The sequence below is a fragment of the Bemisia tabaci genome, chromosome 5 (genome assembly GCF_918797505.1).
Source record: "Bemisia tabaci chromosome 5, PGI_BMITA_v3".
Lineage (NCBI taxonomy): Eukaryota > Metazoa > Arthropoda > Insecta > Hemiptera > Aleyrodidae > Bemisia > Bemisia tabaci.
This window is the reverse complement of record NC_092797.1, coordinates 35,738,106-35,764,559: the sequence shown is the minus strand read 5'-3', so window position 1 is coordinate 35,764,559 and position 26,454 is coordinate 35,738,106. Positions and strand designations below refer to the sequence as shown.

The 26,454-nt window shown below is 39.4% G+C and overlaps 1 protein-coding gene across 5 annotated transcripts in view; it reads right to left on the bottom strand.

Moving 5' to 3' along the window:
* unc-13-4A (BAI1 associated protein 3) overlaps nucleotides 1–8,696 on the bottom strand; it is a 232,930-nt gene extending 224,234 nt beyond the window's left edge. For 3 of the 5 annotated variants that reach the window (XM_072300628.1, XM_072300627.1, XM_072300630.1), the window contains exon 1: nucleotides 8,298–8,696. The gene's annotated coding sequence lies outside the window, so the exon portion shown is untranslated. The remainder of the gene's footprint in view (nucleotides 1–8,297) is intronic. The other 2 variants (XM_072300631.1, XM_072300632.1) reach the window with 2 other exon arrangements.
* Between the last annotated feature and the right edge of the window lie 17,758 nt (nucleotides 8,697–26,454).

Here is a 26,454-nt window from a genome sequence, read left to right as displayed (position 1 = left end):
GGCTTTTTGACGGGGAAAAAACACTTGATCGATAGAAATTGCCTTAGACACCCGACGAGAATTGAAGGTACGCGCGACCAACGCTATGCATCATAAGAGGGAGGTTCGGGTTTGAATTCTTTCCCATATACCCGCGGGATTCTCACTGCGGTATATCTGTGGAAACAATAACAATGTAGAAGACGGTTCACCTTCGTTTCTCTCTCCGCGGTTGAAAATATGTGTCCGGGTTAAAATCACTCTTGCGGATGATTTCGTTTCCGGAGCTCGGCTGTATATTGTAAAATGCTCTTCTCTTAAACGCAGCTCATGCATTATTCATTAATTTTGAATGAGTTGTCGAACTGATAACGGCCGCTGTCAAACAAGCGAAAGCCTGTTTTTGTCCTCCCGCTTCTTAGACTGCGATTCAGTAGCGTGGGGTGCTTCGCGATATATCGATTGATCTGCCATTTGAACATATGGAAAAGGATCGATACACAGGGTGTACGCGACGAACACCCTAATAATCGATTCTTTACCATAGCTTCAAATGATGAAATATCGATAATCGATCATTCAAGCCTCGTTGTCGTCCCTCAGAGGTAACAGCGTATTTCTGTCTTCGCATGAGCCCTGGAAAACATAGAGTCATACGCAGAACAGGGCTCACGAGTAAATCGAGGTACACCCTTACGTCAGAGGAGCGACGATATGAGAGAGACGTTCCACGTTGACGTCGGAAAGCAGTCACGTTGCGTTGCTCGAATCCCACTGAAACGCTGCCGTGCCGGGGAAAAAAAGTATGAAAATTCAAACGTTGCCAAATTTTCATAATCAAATACTAATATTCTGGACTACATACGGAATTTTTCCTTAACATTTTGAGGAGTTTAAGGTGATTCGATGGACGCCATATTTTGTGTCAGAACGGCATGCGATATATCGCATCAATTGGTTCCATTTTTTCAGCTACTCGTCATTTTTCTCCAATTTTGAGATCGCAATTCTGTTGTCAGGAGACTAAAGCACTCACTTACCAATTTTAACAAAGAAATTCGACGTAATAAAGGCGTGGTTTTTTTAGAGGGGAAACATCGTATTCGATACTGATATCGAAACTGCACTCAAATGCGATATTTTCTCTCTAAAAAACCACGCCTTTATTAAGTTGAATTTCTTTGTTAAAATTGGTAAGTGAGTGCTTAAGTCTCCTGACAACTGACAACAGAATTGCGATCTCAAAATTGGAGAAAAACGACGAGTACCTGAAAGAATGGAACCAATTGATGCGATATATCGCATGCCGTTCTGACACAAAATATGGCGTCCATCAAATCACCTTAAAGCACAATAGAGAATTCGCAGGTGTCCGAAATTTGATGAATTTCGTGTTCAAGTGGAAACTACTAAGTGAACCGAACACGATACCCTCGGTTCATGAATTGAACAATTCATGGAGAAGATATGACAAAATGATCTAATCTGCTAAAATACGTGTGTTTAAATGGGAAATGCCGCCAGATGACGTCACGAGGTGGCGCATTTTCTCACTTTAAATGTATTTTTATACTATTTCCTATATCAGAATAAAATGATAAAAAAATACTGTGAAATCAGCTCTTTGAGCACTTTTAGATGAAGCATGCAAATTCTCCAATGTTTGCAAAACGTCTGGAAACTTCATGAAAATAGGAAAAATTAAATGCCTTCCTCAGGAATGTCTCGTTTTATCTATAGAAATTTGGCAACATTCCAATGCTCATACGGCGTTTTTCCTCAGCTCAGTAGAACTCTCCAGCTTTCCTCCTCATAGGAGAAGCATCATTCCGAGATGACACTCATTTCTATACTTTATTTCTCCCATTTCCCTTCGCCTCTCTCCCCGACTTATATCTACGCCCTCGCTCAATTCGTCGCTCCTCTGACGTAACAGCGTATCTTGCTTTCCTCGTGAGCCCTACTTTCCGTATGACTCCACGTTCTCCAGGGCTCACGTCGCAATTGAGATACGCCCTTATGCCAGAGGGCCAACGAATTGCCCCCAGCCCCTCGAAGAAGCTTAACCGGTGGACGTCCCCACTCCATTTTTCATATGCCTCATCCCTTCGATACCCATCAGCCCCCTCCGTTTTGAATTAAATTAATATCGTATTCAGTGAGCTCTGACTTTCCTTTAAATACGTCATTTATGTTGAATATTTATAGGTTTGTGTTCCGGTCTGTGTGAAAATAGAAATCTGAATTGGGAATTCTGCAACTTTGAAATGTGCTCACGTCGGAAAATGATGATGATTCGTGCAAAATACTCCAGAACTTGTGGATTTTCATGGACAGTTGGACGTTTTTATACTTGAAGGAAATATGTGCGGGTGGAACGATGGGATGTGCTCGTGGTGAGCTGTTTAAGAAACAGTGTAAAAGTGGATGTAGTTCCTTTTGAGCAAATGGAAAATTGGGGTTTTACATTGAATCAGAGGGAGCGTGAGCGCTAACTCGTGAGCCGTGGACATGTCACAAGAGCGTTGTGGAGAGGGCTTATGAGTTAAAGTCGAGCAAAAACGACAATGGGGTCGGCTTTGTTGCCGCTGACGTCACTGGCGCTTTAAAATCCCCATGCGTTCTTATGGTCCTCAACTAACGAGCACACCCCATCTTTCCATTTGCACATAGTTCCATTTAGCATGAATACGTCCAATTCAACTGTTCGTACCACATTTTAGAGGTTATACTTCCACTTTTGACTCCGAAAAAGCCGGCCCGAATATGCCAAACTGATAAACGCAGTCAGCTAACGCGTGATCCCTATTTCGTCAACTTCCGGCCAAAGTATCAAAAGCGCCATGCGACGTTTCAAAATTTCCGTCGCCATTTTATTTTTTTACGGAGAAATTGTTGGTTGGATCTGTTTGAAAATTTCACTGAATTTTATCGGCAGCACAAAAAAAATTCAGTGAAATCGGACAGCTTCGTCGGGCAATTTCCCTGTAAAAAAATAAAATGCCGGCGGAAATTTTGAAACGTCGCATGACGCTTGTGATACTTTGGCCGGAGGGTGACGATTTAATGGACTTTACTTCATAGACAGAATAAAGAGTTATTTGAGGTTGAAGCAAAACTCCACGTTGCTGTGCCATAATCGGATGACGGAAAGAAATCCATTTCACGTAATAAGGTATAATTAAGTTCTCATGATTTCTTGGACAAAAATGTTGACTGTCAATGCTCAGACTCATTAACGAGTCGCGTCCACATTTCATTTTAGGACGTGACAATCTTTGGCTCTAAAATACGCGTCATCCGCAGCAGCTCAGCGCCGCGCCGCGCCGGCAGTAATCTGTTTTGCAAAGGATTAACGCAGTGGTGATCCTTGAAAGTTGGCAACACTGGTTTCCTCCATTTAAATCCATCAAAAATATCGATTTTACAAGTGAGGCAGGTTGCTTCGCCAAGAATCGATTGTTTTACATACATTCAAACGGAGGAAAAACGGCGTTGCCAACTTTCAAGAATGACCACTGGAGTAATGTCACACGAGCAATTGAGTGTGGTCAAAGTTGACGCTAAAAAATCATGCCCTCTTTAGCAACGTTATACATATTTTTCGTTGAAGTTTTAGGAAATATTGATTGATATTTCAATTTTGCAAGATGAGCAAAATTTATCCAAAACTTTCCAAGGAAAAACTTCATGAGTTCTTTAGAAATTTTAAATCATGTTAGAAGAAATTTGACGACGACAATATGTTCATATGTTGTTTTTTCCTGGACATGTAGTGCTCTGTGCTTACTAAAAGGGTGCCGCGTTACCCAAGTATCGTTGGTGAGAGAATGCTATAATAAGTGAGGAGGGCACTTTCGTGATCATCTTTCTCAAGAGTTTCCATACTTTGCCCTCCAAGCAAGAGACTTAAAGAGCTCTTAAAACTTTAGATTTTACAGCCGAGGGAACTTTAGTGCATGCCGTCCTCCAGCGCGTATCAAGCGACGGAAATCCATGCATTGACAAAGATGAATTTCATCAAAAGTAAACTTTTTTCAAGTGTAGCGTAACCTGGCGATGAAGAGGGGAAATGCTGAAATAATGTTTAGATGGTATATTTTATGTCATCACGCACTTAAACCCAATACGAAAGTTGAAGCTCCCCAAAGTACACATTACACAGCTTTCCACTTTGTAATAAAACTTCAAAATGCTTTTGTGAGCTGTGAGATAATAACGCCGTACTTCAAGTCGGGCATATGTTAATTTGATTTAATTCTCACTTGTGAACAATAAATATTCGTGGGAATTTCGAACGGTTTTAGTACCTAGAACTAGCAACTTCATTAAGTTGGAATCGATAATTAATTAGGGCACTTACGAGAGTAACCATCTTATTAATATCAGATTTTTAATGAAGCTCAATAAGAAGTACTTTCTTTAGTGCGATGAAAGGATGATAAAACATTTCCAGGTATAATTAACGCAGCTTCTCATCATAACGATCTTTGTTAGAGAAATGTATTACATTTTAAAATGAAAAAAGCGTTCCTTGTTTTGCTTTGACGGTATAAAAATTACAAGGAAAAACTCCCTGATTGTATAAAATGCGCTTGGGAAGAAAACGATTCGTGAAGTAAATATTTAGTGCCTCCGGAATGAATATAGATATTATGAATGAAACGGACAAAAATACATTATCGTCAGCATACTCTTCAAAATTTTAAAATGCTCATGTTTTTTGTATTCGATCCAATGGCTTAGAGGTACAATTTGTTTTAGTTTCCCGCCTTTTTTCTTTCCCTTTACGGGTAGAGGTAGTATGGTCATTTTTTTGCATATACCTCTTACTACCCCATGTAAAATTTAGTATGTTGCGGTTACATTACCTACGCAACCATGCTTAGCATTTTCGCGCACAATTTGTATTTTTTCTCATGAAACTTTAACGTTCCCGCAAAATTTTCGTGAATATTAACTCCCATAAATTTTGCGGATATCGCTTCTGAAAATTCCTCTGTCTCACAACTTTATCACGTGAGAACAACATTGTAATACGTATTTTATACGATTTATTCACCTATTTCTAAAACAATGTATGAATTAATGTTGATGAGGATGAAAAGGGGAAATAGCCTATGAAAGCAAACGAGAAACCGCCGCGAAACCTATATCTTTGTTTTATTTATACATACATATTTTATTTATTATTCTTTTATCAATAATGAAATAATTACTTGCATTCATCTATTTTTTGCGCGACGACGAAATCCGAATGCAATGATGCAAACGCATATTTCGTTATCACAAGCGGTGAAAATTGAAGGCGCTTTGATACAACTATTCGTACTCTAGAGATGTCCGTGTTGCATGCAACGAAGTTGCAGGCGTTCTGATCATCGTCGTCATAACGTCTGGCTAGCACAATTAATCGTGCTCAAGAGACGTCCATAGTGCATGTATAACAGAGTTTATCTTAACGAACTTAGGAATTTAGGTGAGCAAATGGGATAGCAACACTGCAGCACCACAAAATAGTACAATTTCCAGAAAAAAATGAACTTTCATAATACTCTCCAATCCAATGAAGTCAATACGTTACATTCCGATATTACGGCAGAGAGGAGGCAAAGAACTTCTCTTTGAAGAAGCACGATCTAAGGCTTGTTTTTCGTAAGTATCGAAGGCTGGAGCCAAAATTGTTGTAATTTAAATGTTACAAAATATCGCAATTATTTTGTTTTTTGATGGAGGGAAACTATAAAGGAAAATATATTTTTGAAACTTTATATGAATACGTTGAATTAAATGAATAAAATTTAAAAAAAAAAAATGTCAAGAAAATTAACTGGTAATTATAGGTTTATCCGGTAATAATATAAAACATGAATGGAGATTTGCAACGTTGTAATCTCAATACACAGTTTTTAACTTTACTCACGATAAGAAATATTCCACGGAAACAACCCATTTTTAACATACTTCTCGCCATTGCGCGTTCAAACTTTCGCATGCTGTAAATTTTTTACACATCACATTGATAAGACAAGATTTTGTGATGAAATCCAGAAAAATGATATAATTATGAAAAAACGCATCAAATGTAAAAACGCAAGGCTTCCCAAATTTTCGTTGACTGAATTAACCTCTTCTGCAAATTCGTCTTATCCCTGTTGGTTCGAAGCCACACGTGCAAGTTCCCGTAAACTCTTATGATAAAAACGTTTTCGCACAATCATTAGGATCATCAATTCTGAGAATCATTGCTAATATAGCCTGCAAAAATATTATAATTTGACGGTGTTACAGTGATCCTACCTCCAACTGCTCGGCTCGCCCGAACTCCGAAGGTTGTTCGATACACGCAATTATTCGTGCAACACGGGTATCACTTGAGCGTGATTTTTGGCAGGACATAGTGACGCAAAAAACCAGATCGCCTGCAATTCAGTGTGCATGCAACACGGACACCTCTGGAGTACGAATAGTTCCATTGAAGCGCCTTCCATTGTCCCGCTTATGATAACGAAATATGTTGCGCCATCACATTTGCAAACTGTCGTTGCACAACGACAGAAGGCCAAATACGCAATACGGGAAGATCAGAGAAATACTTTTAGAAATCCAATCCGAGTAGCTGATTTAACATACGACATTGCACCTATATTTATTGGCAAAAAGTAAATTCTCCAATCATTTTTTACCAGTTCAGAAATTTAAAAGTGAAACTTTAATGCCGATTAGTTTTTGATAAGTTGAAATGCTTCCTAAACTTACTTCAATCACAATGCAATCAGTATGAACCTTCCTGAGGAAAAAAGCACTTACAACGACCATGAATACAGCCCTAAAACTTTCATAATAAAAGCGCCTCTTCTTACATTCCTTATTATTCTCAGTTGTGATGAAGGAACATGAAAATTCCTCCTTGGGCACAAAAGCAGCCGAGGATGATAGAGACTTTTCCGATCATACATTTTAAAGACAGAATCTACGCGCCTAAGAGCTTAGACATGACATTCATAACAGAAATGCTAAGTTTTAGTTCGTGCTTAACCAATGTTTTCTCTTTCACCTCAAAATGTTGATCGAATAAATAAGATACAACCTCACAGCAAGACTTAGCTTCGTTACTGAAATTTTCTACAGTTTCGTCGTCTAGGATATACTAACGACAACAGTACAAATAAAAAACCTGGATCGACGAAGAAATTAGAACATCCTAGAGTCCCTTTATACTGAGAGTCAAGACAATTCGGCTCATGGATGTCACAAACGGGAATAAAGATTACAGAAATCGAACGTTTTTCGTAATCTTTGATCGGCCCATTCTCGAATTCCTTTCTTCGTTCCTTCCCTCATTCCGTTTGTTCCTTGCCGAACCCGTAATTCCCCGGTCCATTCCAGATTATAATCTTTGCAATCGGTGAAACTGTAATCTTTATTCCCGTTTGTGACACTGTGAAGGCCTAAAATACGGGAACCAATCAGAAATGGATTCAAATTGTCTTGACTCTCAGTATAAAGGGACTCTAGAACATCCGTGATCTTGGTTAGGGACGTTCGAAAAACGTTACCTCCGTGGAGAAAATAGTGAACGAAACGGACGATAAAAAAGGAGATGACTTTTAACATTCTATTAAAAATATTGAACCTGATATCAACCATATAACCCCATGTCACGATGAACTCATGCATGCTCTTAAGTTTTTATTAGAATTACTATTTGATGAGAGAATCGAACTTTAAAATCGGTTCTCAAAATGCATGCACCTGATGTATGTGTATTTTTCAGTGTAGCTGTTTCTGACGTTTAATTTTTTTAATGATACTTTAAAGGGAAGGAAGTCACCCTTTATGACATTAAAGCGTCAAAGTGTAATCTCCGTTACAAAAAATAATGCTCAATCACAGTTACACAAGAAAATTGTTTTTCGTCTTAATACAGTTACTTAACAGTTACATAAAAGAATCACAATTTTGGCACTTTGACAGTGAAGTAACTGTTCATAAAGTGTTACCGAAAATTTGATTTTTCCTGCTACATTGGGCTTTTTTTAACAATAAGTCATCAAAATAATTGTCCCTTTATGACGCTCTAAAGGGTTAAAATGTAATCTTTTCGCCAAAAAATAACGCCCAATCATGGTTATAAAACAAAGTTGTACTTCGTCTCAATACAGTTACTTAACTGTCACCTATAAGGATCACAACTTCGACGCTTTGACAATCAAGTGACCGTTCATTACATGTTACTGAACATTTGATTTTCCTGCCATAGGTGGCAAATACACAACGTGCGATGCGTAAGGACAACAGTAAACAAAACACCATACCTGGTTCCCGAGTGAAAGTAACCAACAGGTAATGCTGGAACCGGGCACCCGGACGAAACGTCGACGGAAAACAATCGATAACAGCGTACGCGCTTTATTCACGCACTATTAAAAATAGATCGTCGGGAAAAAGGGAGCCCGCGATGCGAACTTAATGCTTCCTCCTTTAACTATCGCGGATCCCTGTTCGAAATTATCGCGCGCTAATTTCGCGGATCGGAACCCAAACACACTGGAACCGAAACCTCGGGGAAAGGATCAACAGGTTCACATTTGCCTGGGGAACGAGTCGGTACCGGGAGGCGGCGAACGGACACACAGGATGTCCTACCAACTTAGCTACACTGAAGTTGTGCCGCGCGCTGGCCAAGACAAATCCTAAGGTTATTAAAGCCAGCAGCTGTCGACCGCGGCGCGCATACCCCAGAGTGTGCGTCGTGCTTTTTCAAGGGTCGCTTCCTCGCCCGGCCCCTCCCTCGCTCGCCTCCCCCCGCTCCCCCGGGGTGCCCTGCCAGCCCTCGCCGAAAACCCCTCGCCGCCCCCCCCCCCCGCGCGAGCCCGCCTGTTGCCTGTTCGCTTATGTCAATGACGCTTTTCCCCCCTCCCCCCCGCCCCGATCGTGCGTCCTTCCGCGCGCACCAATACACGGCAACTCGAAAGCTGGCGTTTCGCAATCGGAGAGCCGGACCATGGTGCCCTCTAGACTGACGTTTATCGGGGAAAAATAGCACTTTGGATAACATGCGTATTTTTGAGGAGAGTTATGAATGTCGGAGTATGAGGGTCGTTTTTCCTAAGAATTTTCAGAATTTTTAGATACAATTACAAACAAAATTATCTGATATTTTGGAAAAAAAAATATTCAAAAATATTCAAAAATTTGCCTGAAAATTAGTGATTTGCTAGAGGAAATTTGGCAACGCCTGATGGCTCATACGGCGTTTTTCCTTTGATATTTCCTTTAGTAACTAACTTTACTGGGAAAATTCTGAATATTTGTCTGCCAATTTCTCAGAAAATTTTGTTTGTAATTGTATCTAAAAAGTCTGAAAATTCCAAGGAAAAATATCCATAGCTTTCCTGAAAAATACATGTTTTATTTGGGGAAGTATGGCAACTCTCGAATGTTCGTACTGCGTTATTCCTTAGCACGGCAGTGGTACCGTCCACATATTCGACACCAAGTCTCCTTCATAATCCCACTGTAAAATGAACTAACTGATTTAGCTAAAACAGCAAATTTTGCGTGCGGGGCTGTCCCTAAATTAAGGAACGCTCGAGGGGGGAAAAGGAGCTCGAGGAGGGTGTTACGTAATTTTCTTTTTACGTTTTAAAGGATAGGATCTTACGTCACAAAAGCGTAACAAAGGTGGGGAGAGGGGGGGGGGTGAAAAATGCCGAAAAAGTGTGATACGTAATTGAGGGACAGCCTCTTATTTATAAAATAACGGGAGCTAAAGCAAAACAGTAATTGCGGACAAAATTTTAAATCCCCCTCTGACAATTTCACGGGTTTTTATAATAGAGGATATAAAATGGGATTTGTACAAATTGCGAACAATTGCGTACAAATTGTGTTTTGATACTTGATTCTTGTACTGTCTAAACAGCATTTTTCTACGTTCAATATTAACCGAGATATCGCGTTTTGAAAAATTCGGTTTATGACGTCATCCACCGCGGTAGTGACACCCTTGGTTTCTTCCACCTTGCTTTCATCCGAGTTCCACGTTGAGTAACCAGGGAAAATGTGTGTCTCACTGATTGATGAAAGCAAAGTGGAAGAAATCAAAGATGTCACTACCGCGATGGATGACGTTATGAACCGAATTTTTCAAAGCGCAATGCCTCGGTTAATAATGAACGTAAAAAGTTGTTATTTGAACAAATCTTGTTATTTTTAGCTACTTTACAAGAATCAAGCACCAAAACAAGATTCTGTGACCAGCACAACTGACTCATGGGTGTGTTTAAGGAAAAGTACCATGCCTTTGATAAAGGAGACGATAAACTTAAATATAATTAATTAAAATCCTGTAATGAAGACAGAATATCGCGCAAAGAAAAATAGCGAGACGAAATTAGATTTTTCAAAAATTTCTTTCTCTCGCGAATCACTTTCTGATCACCCTGTAGGACGCAACATACACACCTCCCTTTATCCATCATCCGTGCGATAAAATATTAAGTACGTCCGACTCCCAAAGTAATCCAATTTTAAGCCGTTCGATTATATTGCCTTCGGTTCTCGATGAAAGATGAATTTCGATCAAAAAGAAATTCCAAGCATCTCGCGACACCAGATACCTTTCTATGCCGCAGCCTAATAGTATGGTGCAAGTATGAGATACCCTGATGGAAGATCCAGGCGTATGCGTGTACATACATACATATATTGGATTTTTTCGCTACGTTGGCAATTTAGGAGAAGATAGGATAAGGTCATCAAATGGTCACTCCATGTGTAAAGGTAGCATAATAACGAACCTTACATCACTGAGTTTATTTTTGCGACCGCGTTAATTTAATTCCTTTCAAAACCGTCATCTTCCTAATTATCTTCGGGAAAGGATTGTTGTTATCTTGCAAGCGCGTTTACATATAGTCATGACCGGATTTACTTACTTGGCGCCCATGTGCCGCCTGTATTTTGCCGCCCCCTTCTCATTTCGTTTTGAAACATCAATAAAAACCATCAAGTGAACGTGCTGGAGGGGGAGGGGTGCATAAGACGCGTTCACTTGTGTTGGACACATTTTTGCGAAAGCCCTGTTAACACTACTGGCGAAAGTTCACGGAACTTTGCGCGAAAGTTAAGTTCCGTGAACCTATCTCTGCGTGGACAAAGCCTTCCATTAATGAGAAATGAACGGAAAAATTATGAAAGAACAAACATAAATGTGCTTTAATAATTTTAACTTCCTCCGCCTCGCGCCGCGCTGACCGTGTGTATTTGACGCAATGTGTGAAGTATTCATGCAGTCTCGTAGGCGCTATGCGTTTCACGCCGACCGCTGCTGCTCAAAGCTGCTGCGACCGTGTTTGACGTAATGCGTGAAGTATTTATGCAGTCTTGAAGGCGCTATGCGTTTCACGGCGCCCGCTGCTGCCGCAACGACCGCACTGTCTTTGACGCGATGCGTGAAGTATTCATGCAGTCTTGTAGGCGCTAATATGTGTTACATGCCTTCGCCGCGCCGCGCCCAGGGTTTCTCCTTTTCATCTCTAGTTCTCATCATCATTGCTCTCTGCGCCGCGCCGTTCCAGGCCAAATTCCGTGTTCGGTTTATCTCTCAGTCTTAACTCGACTCATTAAAGGTGCTATCTATTGTATCACAAAAAGACGACAAATTTAGAGATATACTCTCAGGAAATGAGAGATTTTGTCACCTTTTCTCGTTTGTATTTTTTTTTCTGTATCCGAGCTTTCTTTATACCCACGTTTAAAAAAATTGAAAAATTTACCGCCCCCTACATTTGCCGCCATGGGCCGCCACCCATGTGGCCACCCCCTAAATCTGGCCCTGTACACAGTGCAAACTTAAGAACAAGACTTAAAATCAGTTTTTCTTCATCACATTAATCTAATTGTTGTATACATGTTCCTTAAGACCCATATTTCGTGGGTAAAATTTTACGTAAAAAGCGATTAGCTTTAGCTTAGACGTTATTCCCCAAACCTCCCAATGTCTTGTATTAACATTTATTAACATGATTTGTATTTTTGTCATTTGACTTCATTAATTATAAACAGTTATACAGTGTATATTCTTCTTTAAGCTTTAGTTCCCGGACCTCCTGTTGTGTGAATTATTTTTCTCGTGCAAAGTGTAGACAAAAAATGAAACGGTGGGCTTTAGTTCATACCCTTTTGCGGTGCCCTATTGTGAAACTATAAGACTACAGATCTCTGTTTGCAACACCGTGAATCGCCAATCATGGTTTAATTTTAAATTCAAAGAATGTCTGATCATTGTTGTTGCATAAATTAATTTCGCACGATATTTATAAACACTTTCATAAATATATTATTTGAGAATTTCATGCAAAAATCTCTCACATTACCCTCAACAAGAAAATAAAATAACCGGTTTAGAAATGTTGGAACTTTGCAATCGAGGTACATGTTTTCGTATTTTCATCATCAAAATAGAGTTATATCAAGCAACAGAGGCTTGTTGACTACTTATAATGCAATCCGTCGACTCAATGGGTAGCAACAGGTCAGAATGGCATGCCACTTGATTCAGTTCATCAAATTGAACAGTGCACTCTGCTCATTTACATCCTCAAATATGCGCCGACAAGCTCCCACTAGCTGCAGTTGGTTCTGCTATTCAATTTTTTTTACAAAGGAAATAAATGCTCATTACGTTTTATATTAAATAAATTCAGTTAGCCACGGCGGAAAATCGTTAATCAGGCCCTGATGGTATCAATAAATATTATTTTCAGATTTTCGATTTGGTACGAGTAGATCCAGATTAATGAGAAACACCTTCGATTGTGAGGATATGCAAAAGTTCCCGCCTACCTTCCTCCTCGCATTCTCGGAACCGCGCACCACTCAGTGGCGTGGCGTGCTTTGCAATTTATCGATTGATCTCCCATTCAAACCTATGGAATAGGATCGATAAACAAGGTGTTCACAACGAACATCTTAATAATCGATTCTTTACCATTGCTTCAATGGGGAAATACCGAATATCGATTATCGATCGTTCACGCCTCGCCACTGGCGCACTACTACCTCCTTCTACTATTCGGTCCGTCAGCGCTACTGCTCGATAAAAACGATAGCTATATCAGAATTCCTACAGCATCTCCTAAATGAGGACGCATTAAATTTCGGGAGTGGGTGGAAATAAAAGAAAGGGAGTAAGAAAAGAATAGGACGAACACTGTTAAAAATTTTGGAGTGAAATTTTGTGCCGGAGTCTACATAGCACCCAAAAACCCCGACACCGAATCTCACTCTTCGATTTTTAACTGTGAAGAAGAATATAAGACGGAGAAAGCAGGAAGGAAAAATGGAAGAAAATGGAAGAAAAGAAGAGGGAGAAGCGAAAGCAGATAGAGGGGAAAAGGGGGAGAGGAATACGAAGAGAAATTAAGATAATTTTTCCTCGTCTTTTTTGTCCTCTTTTCTCTTCTTCCCTCTCCTCCCCCCCCCCCCCCCCTAGTAGCCAAAATAGGATTATCGAATAGGTATCGGCCGGATAGGCTATTTTATAACTATTTATTTTGTTATTTTATACCGTATCGTACAAATAGCATATTTTATAGCTATTTCATAGATATTCCATGCGCATTTATCTTGGTTTAAAATTTCCGTTTGGGAATATGTATTTTATAGCTATTTAATACGTTTTTTTCTTCTTTCAAGCCAATCATCCTGTTGCAAGGGTTACATACCCAGTTCCCAGTTAGCATCTAATCTTCCGAAAATATCCGTACAAAATCCGGCACCTTTACATCATTTAAGAATATTGCGGACAATATTTTCACAAAAAGTCTTTATTGACTTTAAGACTTTATTTGGACTACTAAATTAAGGGAAGTCATGTACTTCATGGGAAAGTGAATAATTTAAAACACTAAATGGGTGGAATAAATTGCATCATTCAACCTTCAAATTTAAGAAACCCAAGAATTATTGTGTATTTTCTCAAACATGTTAGTGAATTTTCTTACTATTCTTAGTTGCAGCCTTGAGAACCATAAGATGATAAGTGCAACGTTGCTATGATAGAGCAACTTTATTTTTTGCAAACCAAAATCATATAGAATTGCAAACTTCAATGCAAAAAAAAAAAAAATCAGCATAGCCCAGGGAATTTTTGCTAAAAAAGTTTCGCCTCTACATGGTTTTGATTTGCTGCATTTATCGTATACAGTTGCACAATCTTGGCAACGTATCAATGCACTTACCACCTTATGATTTTCAAGGTCTCAATTTTGGTTCTCTTTCAAAAGTAAAATACCTTTTTAATAGGTTTCCATATACCTATCAAATAGCTATTCAGATACCTATTTTATAGCTATAGAGAAAGCTATAAAATACGGTATTTATAGTTGAAAAAGAGGACACTATATAGGGTATTTAGATAGGATATTTTATATCTATTTTCAGCTATTTTATACCCTATTTTATAGCTATTTGGATACATATTAAATTGCTATTTCGATAAGTATTAAAAATAATATTTTGGCTACTAGGGCCATCATCTTTTTTTCTCCTCCTTTTTCTACTGTCTCCTCCTCTACTTTCACCATCAATTTTCTGCTTCTTATGTCACCTCTTCCTCTACCCTTCTCTTTTATTCATTATTATTCTCCTTCTTCCTATCTACTCTTTTTCTTCCAATTATGACTACATTCCCATCTGTTTATACTAAAGGTCCTAATCTATTCTTCATCGGTATGACTCCATTATTTCATCTCGTTCAATTATGGCAAGTCTAGAGTCTTAAAACCCTGAGCCAGTACGGCTGGGGTTGAATGACATTTAAACATTCCAACTCATATCATTATTTTTCCTACCATTTTCAACGTTTTTCATATTTCATTATCATGTTTTATTCATCTTCTCTCCCACGACCTCATGCTGAAGTGACTGCGATCACAACGACACACTCGGTTTCCGGTCTCGTCTTTGAAGTTTTCGAGAGCACGCGTAATAATTTACAATTTACACGACGCGTAATTCTACGAGGAATGTGACATTTGCATTTACACCCCAGAGTATGGTTCCGTTTCAGCTCCTCTCATCGGACGACAAAGGAGAAAATGAAGCTCGAAGCCCAAGCAGAAAAAAGAAAAAGATGATAACAAGTTATACGGAACAAGGAAGTTATGACGCGCAGGAAGAATAAATATGTCAGTATCCATGATGAAGACAGACACAGAGGGGAATTTTTCATTCCTTTTTTCTCCTTTTTTTCATACGAGTATGTATGCATATGAAACTTTGATGCGAGCGATCGCCAAAGAGAGGAAATTTATACATAACATCGGGACGCTAAACACTCGTTATCAAGACAGATTCTGAAATTCAGCTGTGGGAAAGGATCGGACGTAGGAACGTTGAGCCTCGAGGGGCGGGGGAGGGGGTGAAGGAAAATGAGAGGGTGGGTGAGTTGCAAACTTAGCGATGGGGCTCTTTTCGAAAAATAAATAAAGCATATTAAGTTGCGAGCCTCGCAAGGAAAACATGATTGGTTGCCAAGCATCAATCATCGCACAGGTTGAGAGAAAATATGGATGTAAATAAGGTGCAGAAAAAGCGAGGTTGCCACTAGGGGCTGCTACAATTTTCTAAGTGGGAGGATGCTTTTCGGAACTTAACAGAATTACCTATCTCTGTGTGGACAAACCCCTCCATTTATAAGAAATGAACGTAACAATTGTGAAAGAAGAAACGTAAATGTGGTTTAATAATTTTAACTTCCACCGCCGCGCTGCGCTGATCGCCCTGTGATTGACGCAATGCGTGAAGTATTCATGCAGTCTTGTAGGCACTATGCGTTACACGTCGACCTGTGCTGACCGCATTGTGTTTAACGCTATGCGTGAAGTATTCATGCAAGCTTGTAGGCGCTAATATGTGTTACATGCCGATCACCGCGTCGAGGGCTTCTCCTTTTAGGTCCATTTCACCAGCCCCCCCCCCCCCACTTCCACAAAAAAATATGAAAAATATGCCATCGTTTTGTAAGTGTTTTGTAACGTTTTGTAAGTCTAAAAAAAAATTTTGTAAGTCACTCCAAATGGTTCAAATGGATAACTTCATTTTGGGGGGCTGGAGAAATGGTATCCCCCCCACTTCGCGATCGATAAATTCTGACAACGTCAACGTTTTGTAAGTGTTTTGTAACGTTTTGTAAGTCCAAAAGAAAATTTTGTAACTCAATTTTTAGGGGGGATACGGCTACCCAAAATTTTGGGGCCAGCCCCCCCACTTTACGATCGATAGATTCTGACAACGCCAACGTTTTGTAAGTGTTTTGTAACGTTTTGTAAGTCCAAAAGAAAATTTTGTAACTCAATTTTTAGGGGGGATACGGCTACCCAAAATTTTGGGGCCAGCCCCCCCCACTTTACGATCGATAGATTCTGACAACGCCAACGTTTTGTAAGTGTTTTGTAACGTTTTGTAAGTCCAAAAGAAAATTTTGTAACTCAATTTTTAGGGGGGATACGGCTACCCAAAATTTTGGGGCCAGCCCCCCCACTTTACGATCGATAGATTCTGACAACGCCAACGTTTTGTAAGTGTTTTGTAACGTTTTGTAAGTCCAAAAGAAAATTTTGTAACTCAATTTTTAGGGGGTATACGGCTACCCAAAATTATCAGGGTCAATCGCACCGTTCAAATATCCCGCGCAAAGACCACCGGATCTCGCCCGGATCTTTCTCGTTCCGTGCCATGTTGCCGCAGCCTTTCAACCTTTCCGACCGTTTCAGTGGGACAGAGATAAATCGTGTTCCTCCGCTTGCTTAGGGTTACATTAGGTCAGGTTATAGATTTTCTTCCCCGATTTTTGTTCTCGCGGTTTTGAGAGAAGCGTATATTATTCAGCTAAAATCAAGAGGGGTCAGGTCGTTTACATTTCATGGGCACTTGAAAATCCGGTTGTTTCGCTCTAGACAGGAGATGGACCAATGAACATGGTCTGCATTAAATAATTAACGGCACTTATTTTCTCTTCAAAATTTATTGTAAAAAATGATGCACACAACGAGAGGTTCGGAAAGCAACCGCTGAACGGGATACTCTTTAGTTTTTTAAGTCAAATCAGATGATATGGTTCAACGGTGCAAATGATCTCATTTATATTTTTGCCCTGAAACTAATGTTAACTGTGAGCACTTATTTCTTCTTCAGTTGCTCATTTCTGGACTCCACGTCGTGCGATTCGTTGTATACTTGAAATTTTGAAGTTGGAACGCGTGGCGTGGTGTTTCAATTTATACCGTGTATACTGTATAGAGGTCTATTGTTTGACGGATCCCGATTCTCCCAAATATTGAAAGGTAGAAATTGCTGGGTATATGACCTTCAAAAGTTTGGACACCTACCCTGTAAAACTGATAAATATTGACGATGCAATAGTCTTCTATGTGTAGCTTACGAGAAAAAGCGGTGGGAAGCAACGAACTGTTTCAAGGAGTAATTAAACTGCATTTTGCAATTTGGAACTATAAATTCTGTCTCATCTGAAATACACTCATATGCATAGGGAAACTAATGGCACATACATTGTTTTTGAACCGGGCTGGAATTTATAATTCCAAATGGCAAAATGTAGTCCAATTTAAGTTTATCATTGGTGAAAAACAAAATTAGGCATGTAGGAACGAAGGTCGCCTTATTCTTGAGTAATATTTCTGGAAAACTCGCAAACCGCAGAATGGAGAGCTCCGGTTCTTTAACCCTTAGATGACTAACCGGATCTACGGGGCCCGACGGCTTTTCATTTTTCGAAACACATTGGTTGTAATTGACCGAAAAGGCTGTCCTTCACAAATAGCTCTACAGAAACGCTTAAAAACAGAATTCTCGAAAAAAAAATATTCGAAATTTTTTTTTAGACTGCAATTTGTGTTTCGCGTCTACCCCTAGAAGGACTAATTGAGGCCTACGAGGCCCGTATTGAGGCAAATTTTGGCTGTTAAAGTGAATTATAAGATAAACGTGGGAAAAATTTTCTTGTCGAGTTTTTAATGGTTTCTCTGAGGTTTTGCTGTAGTTGTTTGACCTGAGAAGCGGTCATGTAGGTATTATACCGCCTGAGAATACTGTCAAAGTACCGTGCTATGATTTCTCACAACTAAAAGGTAACCCCTTTACATACTCACCGTATCATAAGAAGCATTGGGTGCTTTTTAGGTGCTTCTTGTGTTACAATAAATATGTAAAGGCGTTACCTTTTAACTGTGAGAAAATATTGTATGGTTTTTTTAATCGTTTAACGTTAGAAATCAAATTCCAAATTTGTTAATCTCATGTCAATATACCTCTGGGCTACAAGTTTCAAGCAAATCCATTCGCAAAAAACCGAGTTGGCAATTTACGGCCGTTTTGAACTTAATCCGACCGCCATTTCAAAAATTTTGGTTTTTAAAAAAAAAAAAAAAAAAAAAAAAAAAAAATCTGACGTCAAATTCGTTATTCTCGTGGCAAAATACTCTTTGTCGCTGATTTTCGCGCAAATTCATGGACGAACAACCGGTGCCAATTTTCGGCCATTTTGAACTTTAACAGGCCGCCATTTTGAAACATTCTGAGGAAATGACTTTCGATTTGCGCAAGAGGTTTTCTTTAATTATGTTCTTTCGAACGAGGTATCGCGAATATGGTCTTCTCTTTTGAACGAAAAGTTTGGGTCCGTTCCCTCCCTCTCCCTCCCACCTTCCGAAGGGGTCCCCCTGAAAACTCTAGGGGGAAGGGACCGATAAGTAGCTCATTTTTACCTAGGCACATCCTTTAAGTTTCAAATCATTACTTCTATAAGGTAAGAAGTTACAGGGGGTGGAAGGGCCATTTGGATCACCCTGTATATTAGATTCATTTAAATTTCGACAATTTTCTGAAGGAAGCTCCGCTGGCCTCCCGCTTCCTTCCCCGATTTGAAGTGTTCGGTTCCGCCTATGAATGACAGTGATTGTTTTCTCTGAGTAGTTTTAGTTCATAATACTAAAAATGTAACAAAATAAGGTCCTAGAGGAAAGTGATTTTTTAAATATTGGTTTTCTTCTCTTGGGAGGAAGCTACCGACCTACCCTCAAAAAATTTTAAGGAAACCTAACCCTGACCTGGATCCGTCAAACAATAGACCTCTATACAGTACTAGGGGGCCCTGCCCCCTGACCGCTACGCGGCCCAACCCCCGGGAAAGCGCCTCGCGCCCTCAGGCCCGCTTCGCAGGCTCTATACGCCTATGTATAGGCAAAAATGTTCTTCCATTTTAATACACCATTTTGTGTTCGAGCTGCATCGATTTCAAAATTTTTGACGTAACACTCAGTTTTGTATATAATGATGATGTAATGTAATATTTTTAAATACTTAATTTAAAAAAAAAAGAAAAAAAAAGGATTTCGGCCGTTAAGAGTTAATAATATTTGGTCCGACCCGACGCGACGCAGTGCTTGCCTTCTCACTTTGTATCTGCTGTAAATATTAATTGAAATTCAGCAGTCAAATAAATTGACCAATGCCGTAAATCGAAGCCGGAAGAACGCAGGAAAAATTGAGTTAAACCTTATACCTTGGACCTTGAACCTTGAACCCTGAGCGATGCACCGTTCCTCAACTCCTCGAATGAGGAGCCCTTCACGAGCTTTTCCATTGTTTTATTGTTTATTCGAGTCACTCAGGTAGAATCCCACACCTTGACGTTTCCAGCGGAAACGACATATCTCTCACGCTATTAACATTGGACTTAAGTGACATGAGCTTTAAAAGCTCTACAACATTAAAAGTTCGGGGTTTCAAATTTTTTTGCACATCTACATCTACTACAGATGACATACATGTAAAGATCATCCTTATCGGTCCGGCAGTTCGTCAGAAATAGTATGCTTCCAAGATTTTGCTTGTAGTTGTATAATATAGATGCACGGTATAAATTGAAACACCACGCAACGCGTTCCAACTTCAAAATTTCAAGTATACAACGAATCGCACGACGTGGAGTCCAGAAATGAGCAACTGAAGAAGAAATAAGTGCTCACAGTTAACATTAGTTTCAGGGCAAAAATATAAATGAGATCATTTGTACCGTTGAACCATATCATCTGATTTGACTAAAAAAACTAAAGAGTATCCCGTTCAGCGGTTGCTTTCCGAACCTCTCGTTGTGTGCATCATTTTTTACAATAAATTTTGAAGAGAAAATAAGTGCCGTTAATTATTTAATGCAGACCATGTTCATTGGTCCATCTCCTGTCTAGAGCGAAACAACCGGATTTTCAAGTGCCCATGAAATGTAAACGACCTGACCCCTCTTGATTTTAGCTGAATAATATACGCTTCTCTCAAAACCGCGAGAACAAAAATCGGGGAAGAAAATCTATAACCTGACCTAATGTAACCCTAAGCAAGCGGAGGAACACGATTTATCTCTGTCCCACTGAAACGGTCGGAAAGGTTGAAAGGCTGCGGCAACATGGCACGGAACGAGAAAGATCCGGGCGAGATCCGGTGGTCTTTGCGCGGGATATTTGAACGGTGCGATTGACCCTGATAATTTTGGGTAGCCGTATACCCCTAAAAATTGAGTTACAAAATTTTCTTTTGGACTTACAAAACGTTACAAAACACTTACAAAACGTTGGCGTTGTCAGAATCTATCGATCGTAAAGTGGGGGGGCTGGCCCCAAAATTTTGGGTAGCCGTATCCCCCCTAAAAATTGAGTTACAAAATTTTCTTTTGGACTTACAAAACGTTACAAAACACTTACAAAACGTTGGCGTTGTCAGAATCTATCGATCGTAAAGTGGGGGGGGGGGGGGGGGGGGCTGGCCCCAAAATTTTGGGTAGCCGTATCCCCCCTAAAAATTGAGTTACAAAATTTTCTTTTGGACTTACAAAACGTTACAAAACACTTACAAAACGTTGGCGTTGTCAGAATCTATCGATCGTAAAGTGGGGGGGGCTGGCCCCAAAATTTTGGGTAGCCGTATCCCCCCTAAAAATTGAGTTACAAAATTTTCTTTTGGACTTACAAAACGTTACAAAACACTTACAAAACGTTGGCGTTGTCAGAATCTATCGATCGTAAAGTGGGGGGGCTGGCCCCAAAATTTTGGGTAGCCGTATCCCCCCTAAAAATTGAGTTACAAAATTTTCTTTTGGACTTACAAAACGTTACAAAACACTTACAAAACGTTGGCGTTGTCAGAATCTAGAGTTACAAAATTTTCTTTTGGACTTACAAAACGTTACAAAACACTTACAAAACGTTGACGTTGTCAGAATTTATCGATCGCGAAGTGGGGGGATACCATTTCTCCAGCCCCCCCAAAATGAAGTTATCCATTTGAACCATTTGGAGTGACTTACAAAATTTTTTTTTAGACTTACAAAACGTTACAAAACACTTACAAAACGATGGCATATTTTTCATATTTTTTTGTGGAAGTGGGGGGGCTGGTGAAATGGACCTTGCTCCTTTTCATCTCAAGTCCTCGTCATCATTGCTCTCTGCGCCGCGCCGCTCCAGGTAAAATTGCGTGTTTGGTTTCTCTCATAACTTGACTAATTAAAAGTGATATCTCTTGTAACACCGCAAAATTACAAAATTAGAAATTACTGTACTCTCGGGAAATGAAAGATTTTGTCGCCTTTTCTCGTCTGTGATTTTTTTTTATATCTACATTTAAAAAAATTGCAAAAAATTTGCCGCCCCCTAAATTTGCTGCCATAGACCACGGCCTATGTGGCCACCTCCTAAATCCGGTCCTGACTCAGATACCTAGAGCAGAAAACCCAAGAAACACGCTGTTGAAATTTACGTGCGCGATTGCCAGTATTACAATGTATTCATTTCAACAGTACACATCAATGATAGCGACAAGTATGATTTAAAATTGTGATTCAATGTTCTCAAGAATATTAAAAAATGTTTGAATCACAAAGTGAAGATTGAATTTTCTGATCACAAATCGGGTTTCTCGTCGGTCTGAAGACCTTCCGCAATTTCCCCGTCAAGGAAAGAGCCCAGGGCCCTTTTGCTTGACTAAGTTTTAAATTGATACCGATGTATGTACTCGTACCAAATAAAAAAGATCCCTCATTCGATCAAAGCTGTGTACGAGCTGTTAAAAATGACCTCTTGGAATAATTATGGATCGGGTAAAATGTAAGAAAATGGTGCGGTGAGTTCACGTCTGAATACAAATCGACTTGGAGCTAGGAAGGTACCTAAGCGAAAAAGTATAGCTTTATACATATTTGTATAATGTTTTAAGGATAGGCTGTCACTTTTTAGAGAATAAATACAACAATTAAACATTTGAGAGCTCAACCTTCTTACAGTCACAAATAAATCATTGCTTCAATCAAGGTGAAAATTGAAAAAAAGGAGGGAAAGAGAGAAAAAACGCTTTTCCTCATTGAATGGGGCTGAGTGCTCCACTAATTGCTGAAAGTTAAGTTGACTGAACTCATTACTTTAAGTAACTCCACATTTTGTGAAGTTCTGATGATTTGTTTAGATGTTGGAGTCCTTTACCTGTTCCTAAACAGACTAAGAAGTTACATCTACTTTGCAACACTGGCTGCCCAACGTCGAATTTTTCTGAAAAGTCAACAGGAATATTTTTAACAGTTGGTTAAAGCTTCAAAAGTTAGTATCCAAACTACTTTCAAAGTTTAATCATAGACAGACATAGAAGTTATGAGACCAAACATAAAAACTTCAGTGAAAGTTTCATATCCATCGGCGATCATCTCTCTTAACTTTTCCTGCGTGAGCAAAGCACATACAGGGTGAGCGAAAAGTCCCCGACCCCCCCTCTAACTTTTGAACGAATTGAGCTAGGGAAATGAAACTTTGGGAATGTTCCTATCTCAAAGGGGACCATCTTTTGAGGGGGTCAAAATTTTAGTCCCCCCCCTCAGGGGGGGACAGGGGCCCCCCAACTTTTTTTTTTCAAATAGCAACCCCTATCTTGTGATACCTCATTCGAAAGAGCATAAAAAACTAAGAATTTTGGCGCAAACCGCAGATCAATATCTTAATTTTTGACCGAGTTATGATAGGTCAAAGGTCAAATTTGACCTATTTTCAAAAATTCATAACTCCGGTTTAAATTATCGTAAAGAAAAAAATAAAACGGGAAAATTTACCAAACTGTGTTCGCTTTTACGTAAAAATTGCAGAAATCACTTCGATTTAATTTTAAGGGGGGGCTCGGACCCCCAAATACGTCAATTCAAGGGTCATTCAATTTTCCCGCGAAATAAGCCAATTTCCTCTGGATTTGCCTCCACATTATCTCAGTAAGGTCAAAATCAGTTCAACATTACGTTGGCAAGTCCCCAAATTTCGGGAAAAGTTAAAAAAACGAAATTTAAGGTGATTAAATTTGACCGTTTAAATTTCGTTTTTTTAACTTTTCCCGAAATTTGGGGACTTGCCAACGTAATGTTGAACTGATTTTGACCTTACTGAGATAATGTGGAGGCAAATCCAGAGGAAATTGGCTTATTTCGCGGGAAAATTGAATGACCTTTGAATTGACGTATTTGGGGGTCCGAGCCCCCCCTTAAAATTAAATCGAAGTGATTTATGCAATTTTTACGTAAAAGCGAACACAATTTGGTAAATTTTCCCGTTTTATTTTTTTCTTTACGATAATTTGAACCGGAGTTATGAATTTTTGAAAATAGGTCAAATTTGACCTTTGACCTATCATAACTCGGTCAAAAATTAAGATATTGATCTGCGGTTTGCGCCAAAATTCTTAGTTTTTTATGCTCTTACGAATGAGATATCACAAGATAGGGGGGGAAAAGTTAAAAAAACGAAATTTAAGGTGATTAAATTTGACCGTTTAAATTTCGTTTTTTTAACTTTTCCCGAAATTTGGGGACTTGCCAACGTAATGTTGAACTGATTTTGACCTTACTGAGATAATGTGGAGGCAAATCCAGAGGAAATTGGCTTATTTCGCGGGAAAATTGAATGACCTTTGAATTGACGTATTTGGGGGTCCGAGCCCCCCCTTAAAATTAAATCGAAGTGATTTATGCAATTTTTACGTAAAAGCGAACACAATTTGGTAAATTTTCCCGTTTTATTTTTTTCTTTACGATAATTTGAACCGGAGTTATGAATTTTTGAAAATAGGTCAAATTTGACCTTTGACCTATCATAACTCGGTCAAAAATTAAGATATTGATCTGCGGTTTGCGCCAAAATTCTTAGTTTTTTATGCTCTTACGAATGAGATATCACAAGATAGGGGGGGAAAAGTTAAAAAAACGAAATTTAAGGTGATTAAATTTGACCGTTTAAATTTCGTTTTTTTAACTTTTCCCGAAATTTGGGGACTTGCCAACGTAATTTTGAACTGATTTTGACCTTACTGAGATAATGTGGAGGCAAATCCAGAGGAAATTGGCTTATTTCGCGGGAAAATTGAATGACCTTTGAATTGACGTATTTGGGGGTCCGAGCCCCCCCTTAAAATTAAATCGAAGTGATTTCTGCAATTTTTACGTAAAAGCGAACACAGTTTGGTAAATTTTCCCGTTTTATTTTTTTCTTTACGATAATTTGAACCGGAGTTATGAATTTTTGAAAATAGGTCAAATTTGACCTTTGACCTATCATAACTCGGTCAAAAATTAAGATATTGATCTGCGGTTTGCGCCAAAATTCTTAGTTTTTTATGCTCTTTCGAATGAGGTATCACAAGATAGGGGTTGCTATTTGAAAAAAAAAAGTTGGGGGGCCCCTGTCCCCCCCTGAGGGGGGGGACTAAAATTTTGACCCCCTCAAAAGATGGTCCCCTTTGAGATAGGAACATTCCCAAAGTTTCATTTCCCTAGCTCAATTCGTTCAAAAGTTAGAGGGGGGGTCGGGGACTTTTCGCTCACCCTGTAGAAATAAACTGACGCAGTTTCAATACTGTTGTACCGAATTATTTTGCCAGTAATTTGCGAGATTATTCAACCAGGATTTTCCTATTTTCAATCGCGACACAGTGTCCGCTCACATTTGGTAACAGGGCAAATGATCACAGATAGTCTTTCAGTTTACCAATCTCCTCGAGAAATATTTTAGAGAGATTTCCTCTAATCCGTAGATGCCAAAAACGGTAACATTGACCCGAGTCTTGCTAAAAACACATGCCCGGCGCCAGCGGGTTGTATGGGGTCAATAATCAGTACATACGAGCTTTAAATGTAGGTATAAAAATACATCTAAGACAAAAGCATCAAATGTCAAATTGGAAAAGAAGCAGAAGAGAGTTCAAGTGTCAACACATCCGCAAAAATTAGAGTCCCTTTATACCCAGAGTTAAGACAACTCACTTTGGTTGGGCTGAAAGTGGCCTAAAAAAAAATCCAATTCTGATTGGTTCTCGCTCATGGAGGCCGAAACGAGTGCACCAAGATGGCGGTACCTCGAATGTGAACAAGAATAATGAAAATATTACCTAATTGTGGTTTATCAAGAGTAAATTGTTATTTCCATCGGTCCAAAATGAAAATAGATTAAGAAATTATTCACAAACCAATCTCATTTTCTTTTTAATTGATCAATTTGTTGATGTTGTTGTTTTTGTGTGACAGACATCGCAGGATTCCTGATCCTAATCCCTCAATATCGTTCGTTTGGGTGCACTCGTTTCGGCCTCCATGGCCAGACAAGGCCGGCTGGCAGTCAGCTGATAATCGAGTTGTCTTAACTCTGGGTATAAAGGGACTCTAGCAAAAATATGAGAGACGTATTCGGGATTTATTTTTAAACTTTTCTCCCATCTGAGCGGCACCTCATTGGCAGCATCATAGAACGAAGCATTATGAGTTCATGCCTCGCACCATCGCGCCTTCAATTTTGCGGACGCAACACGGACATCCATCAAGCACGAATAGTTGTATCTCTGCGCCGTCATCAACGCGCATCCTCTCCTTCGCTCTGTTTCCATGTTGCCACAGTTCCGTTTGTCGGATATGGCGGATGAGGAGGGGGAGTGAGGAAGCGCCAGTATGTTACCAAAAAGGTGAATGAGGTAAAATTATTATTCAGATTATGGCTGATGGCGGCAGTGTTCTGTATACGATGTCCGCACGCTCTCCGGCTAATCTCGTACCGCACTGTCACTCTGTGACATCAAAGATGTCGCGCGCACGGACTTCTTAAGGTGATTCGTCATGGTTTCTGGCGTGGTCGAACTGCCGTGCGTTAGGTCGCATCGGTTATGTCAAAAGTCTCAGCAGATTTTGAATTTTTTAACCAAAAAAAGGACGAAAGCCCTTGCGCATAAGCCTAAAGAATCATTCGAATCCATAATAAATTGGTAACATTCAGAGAAATAAAAGCAGAATCCTGTTTGAAAAATTACATTGCATTCGATACATAGTTTCAATTTCTTGTATCGAATGCGAGTTTTTTCCCCTAACAAGATTCTGCTTTC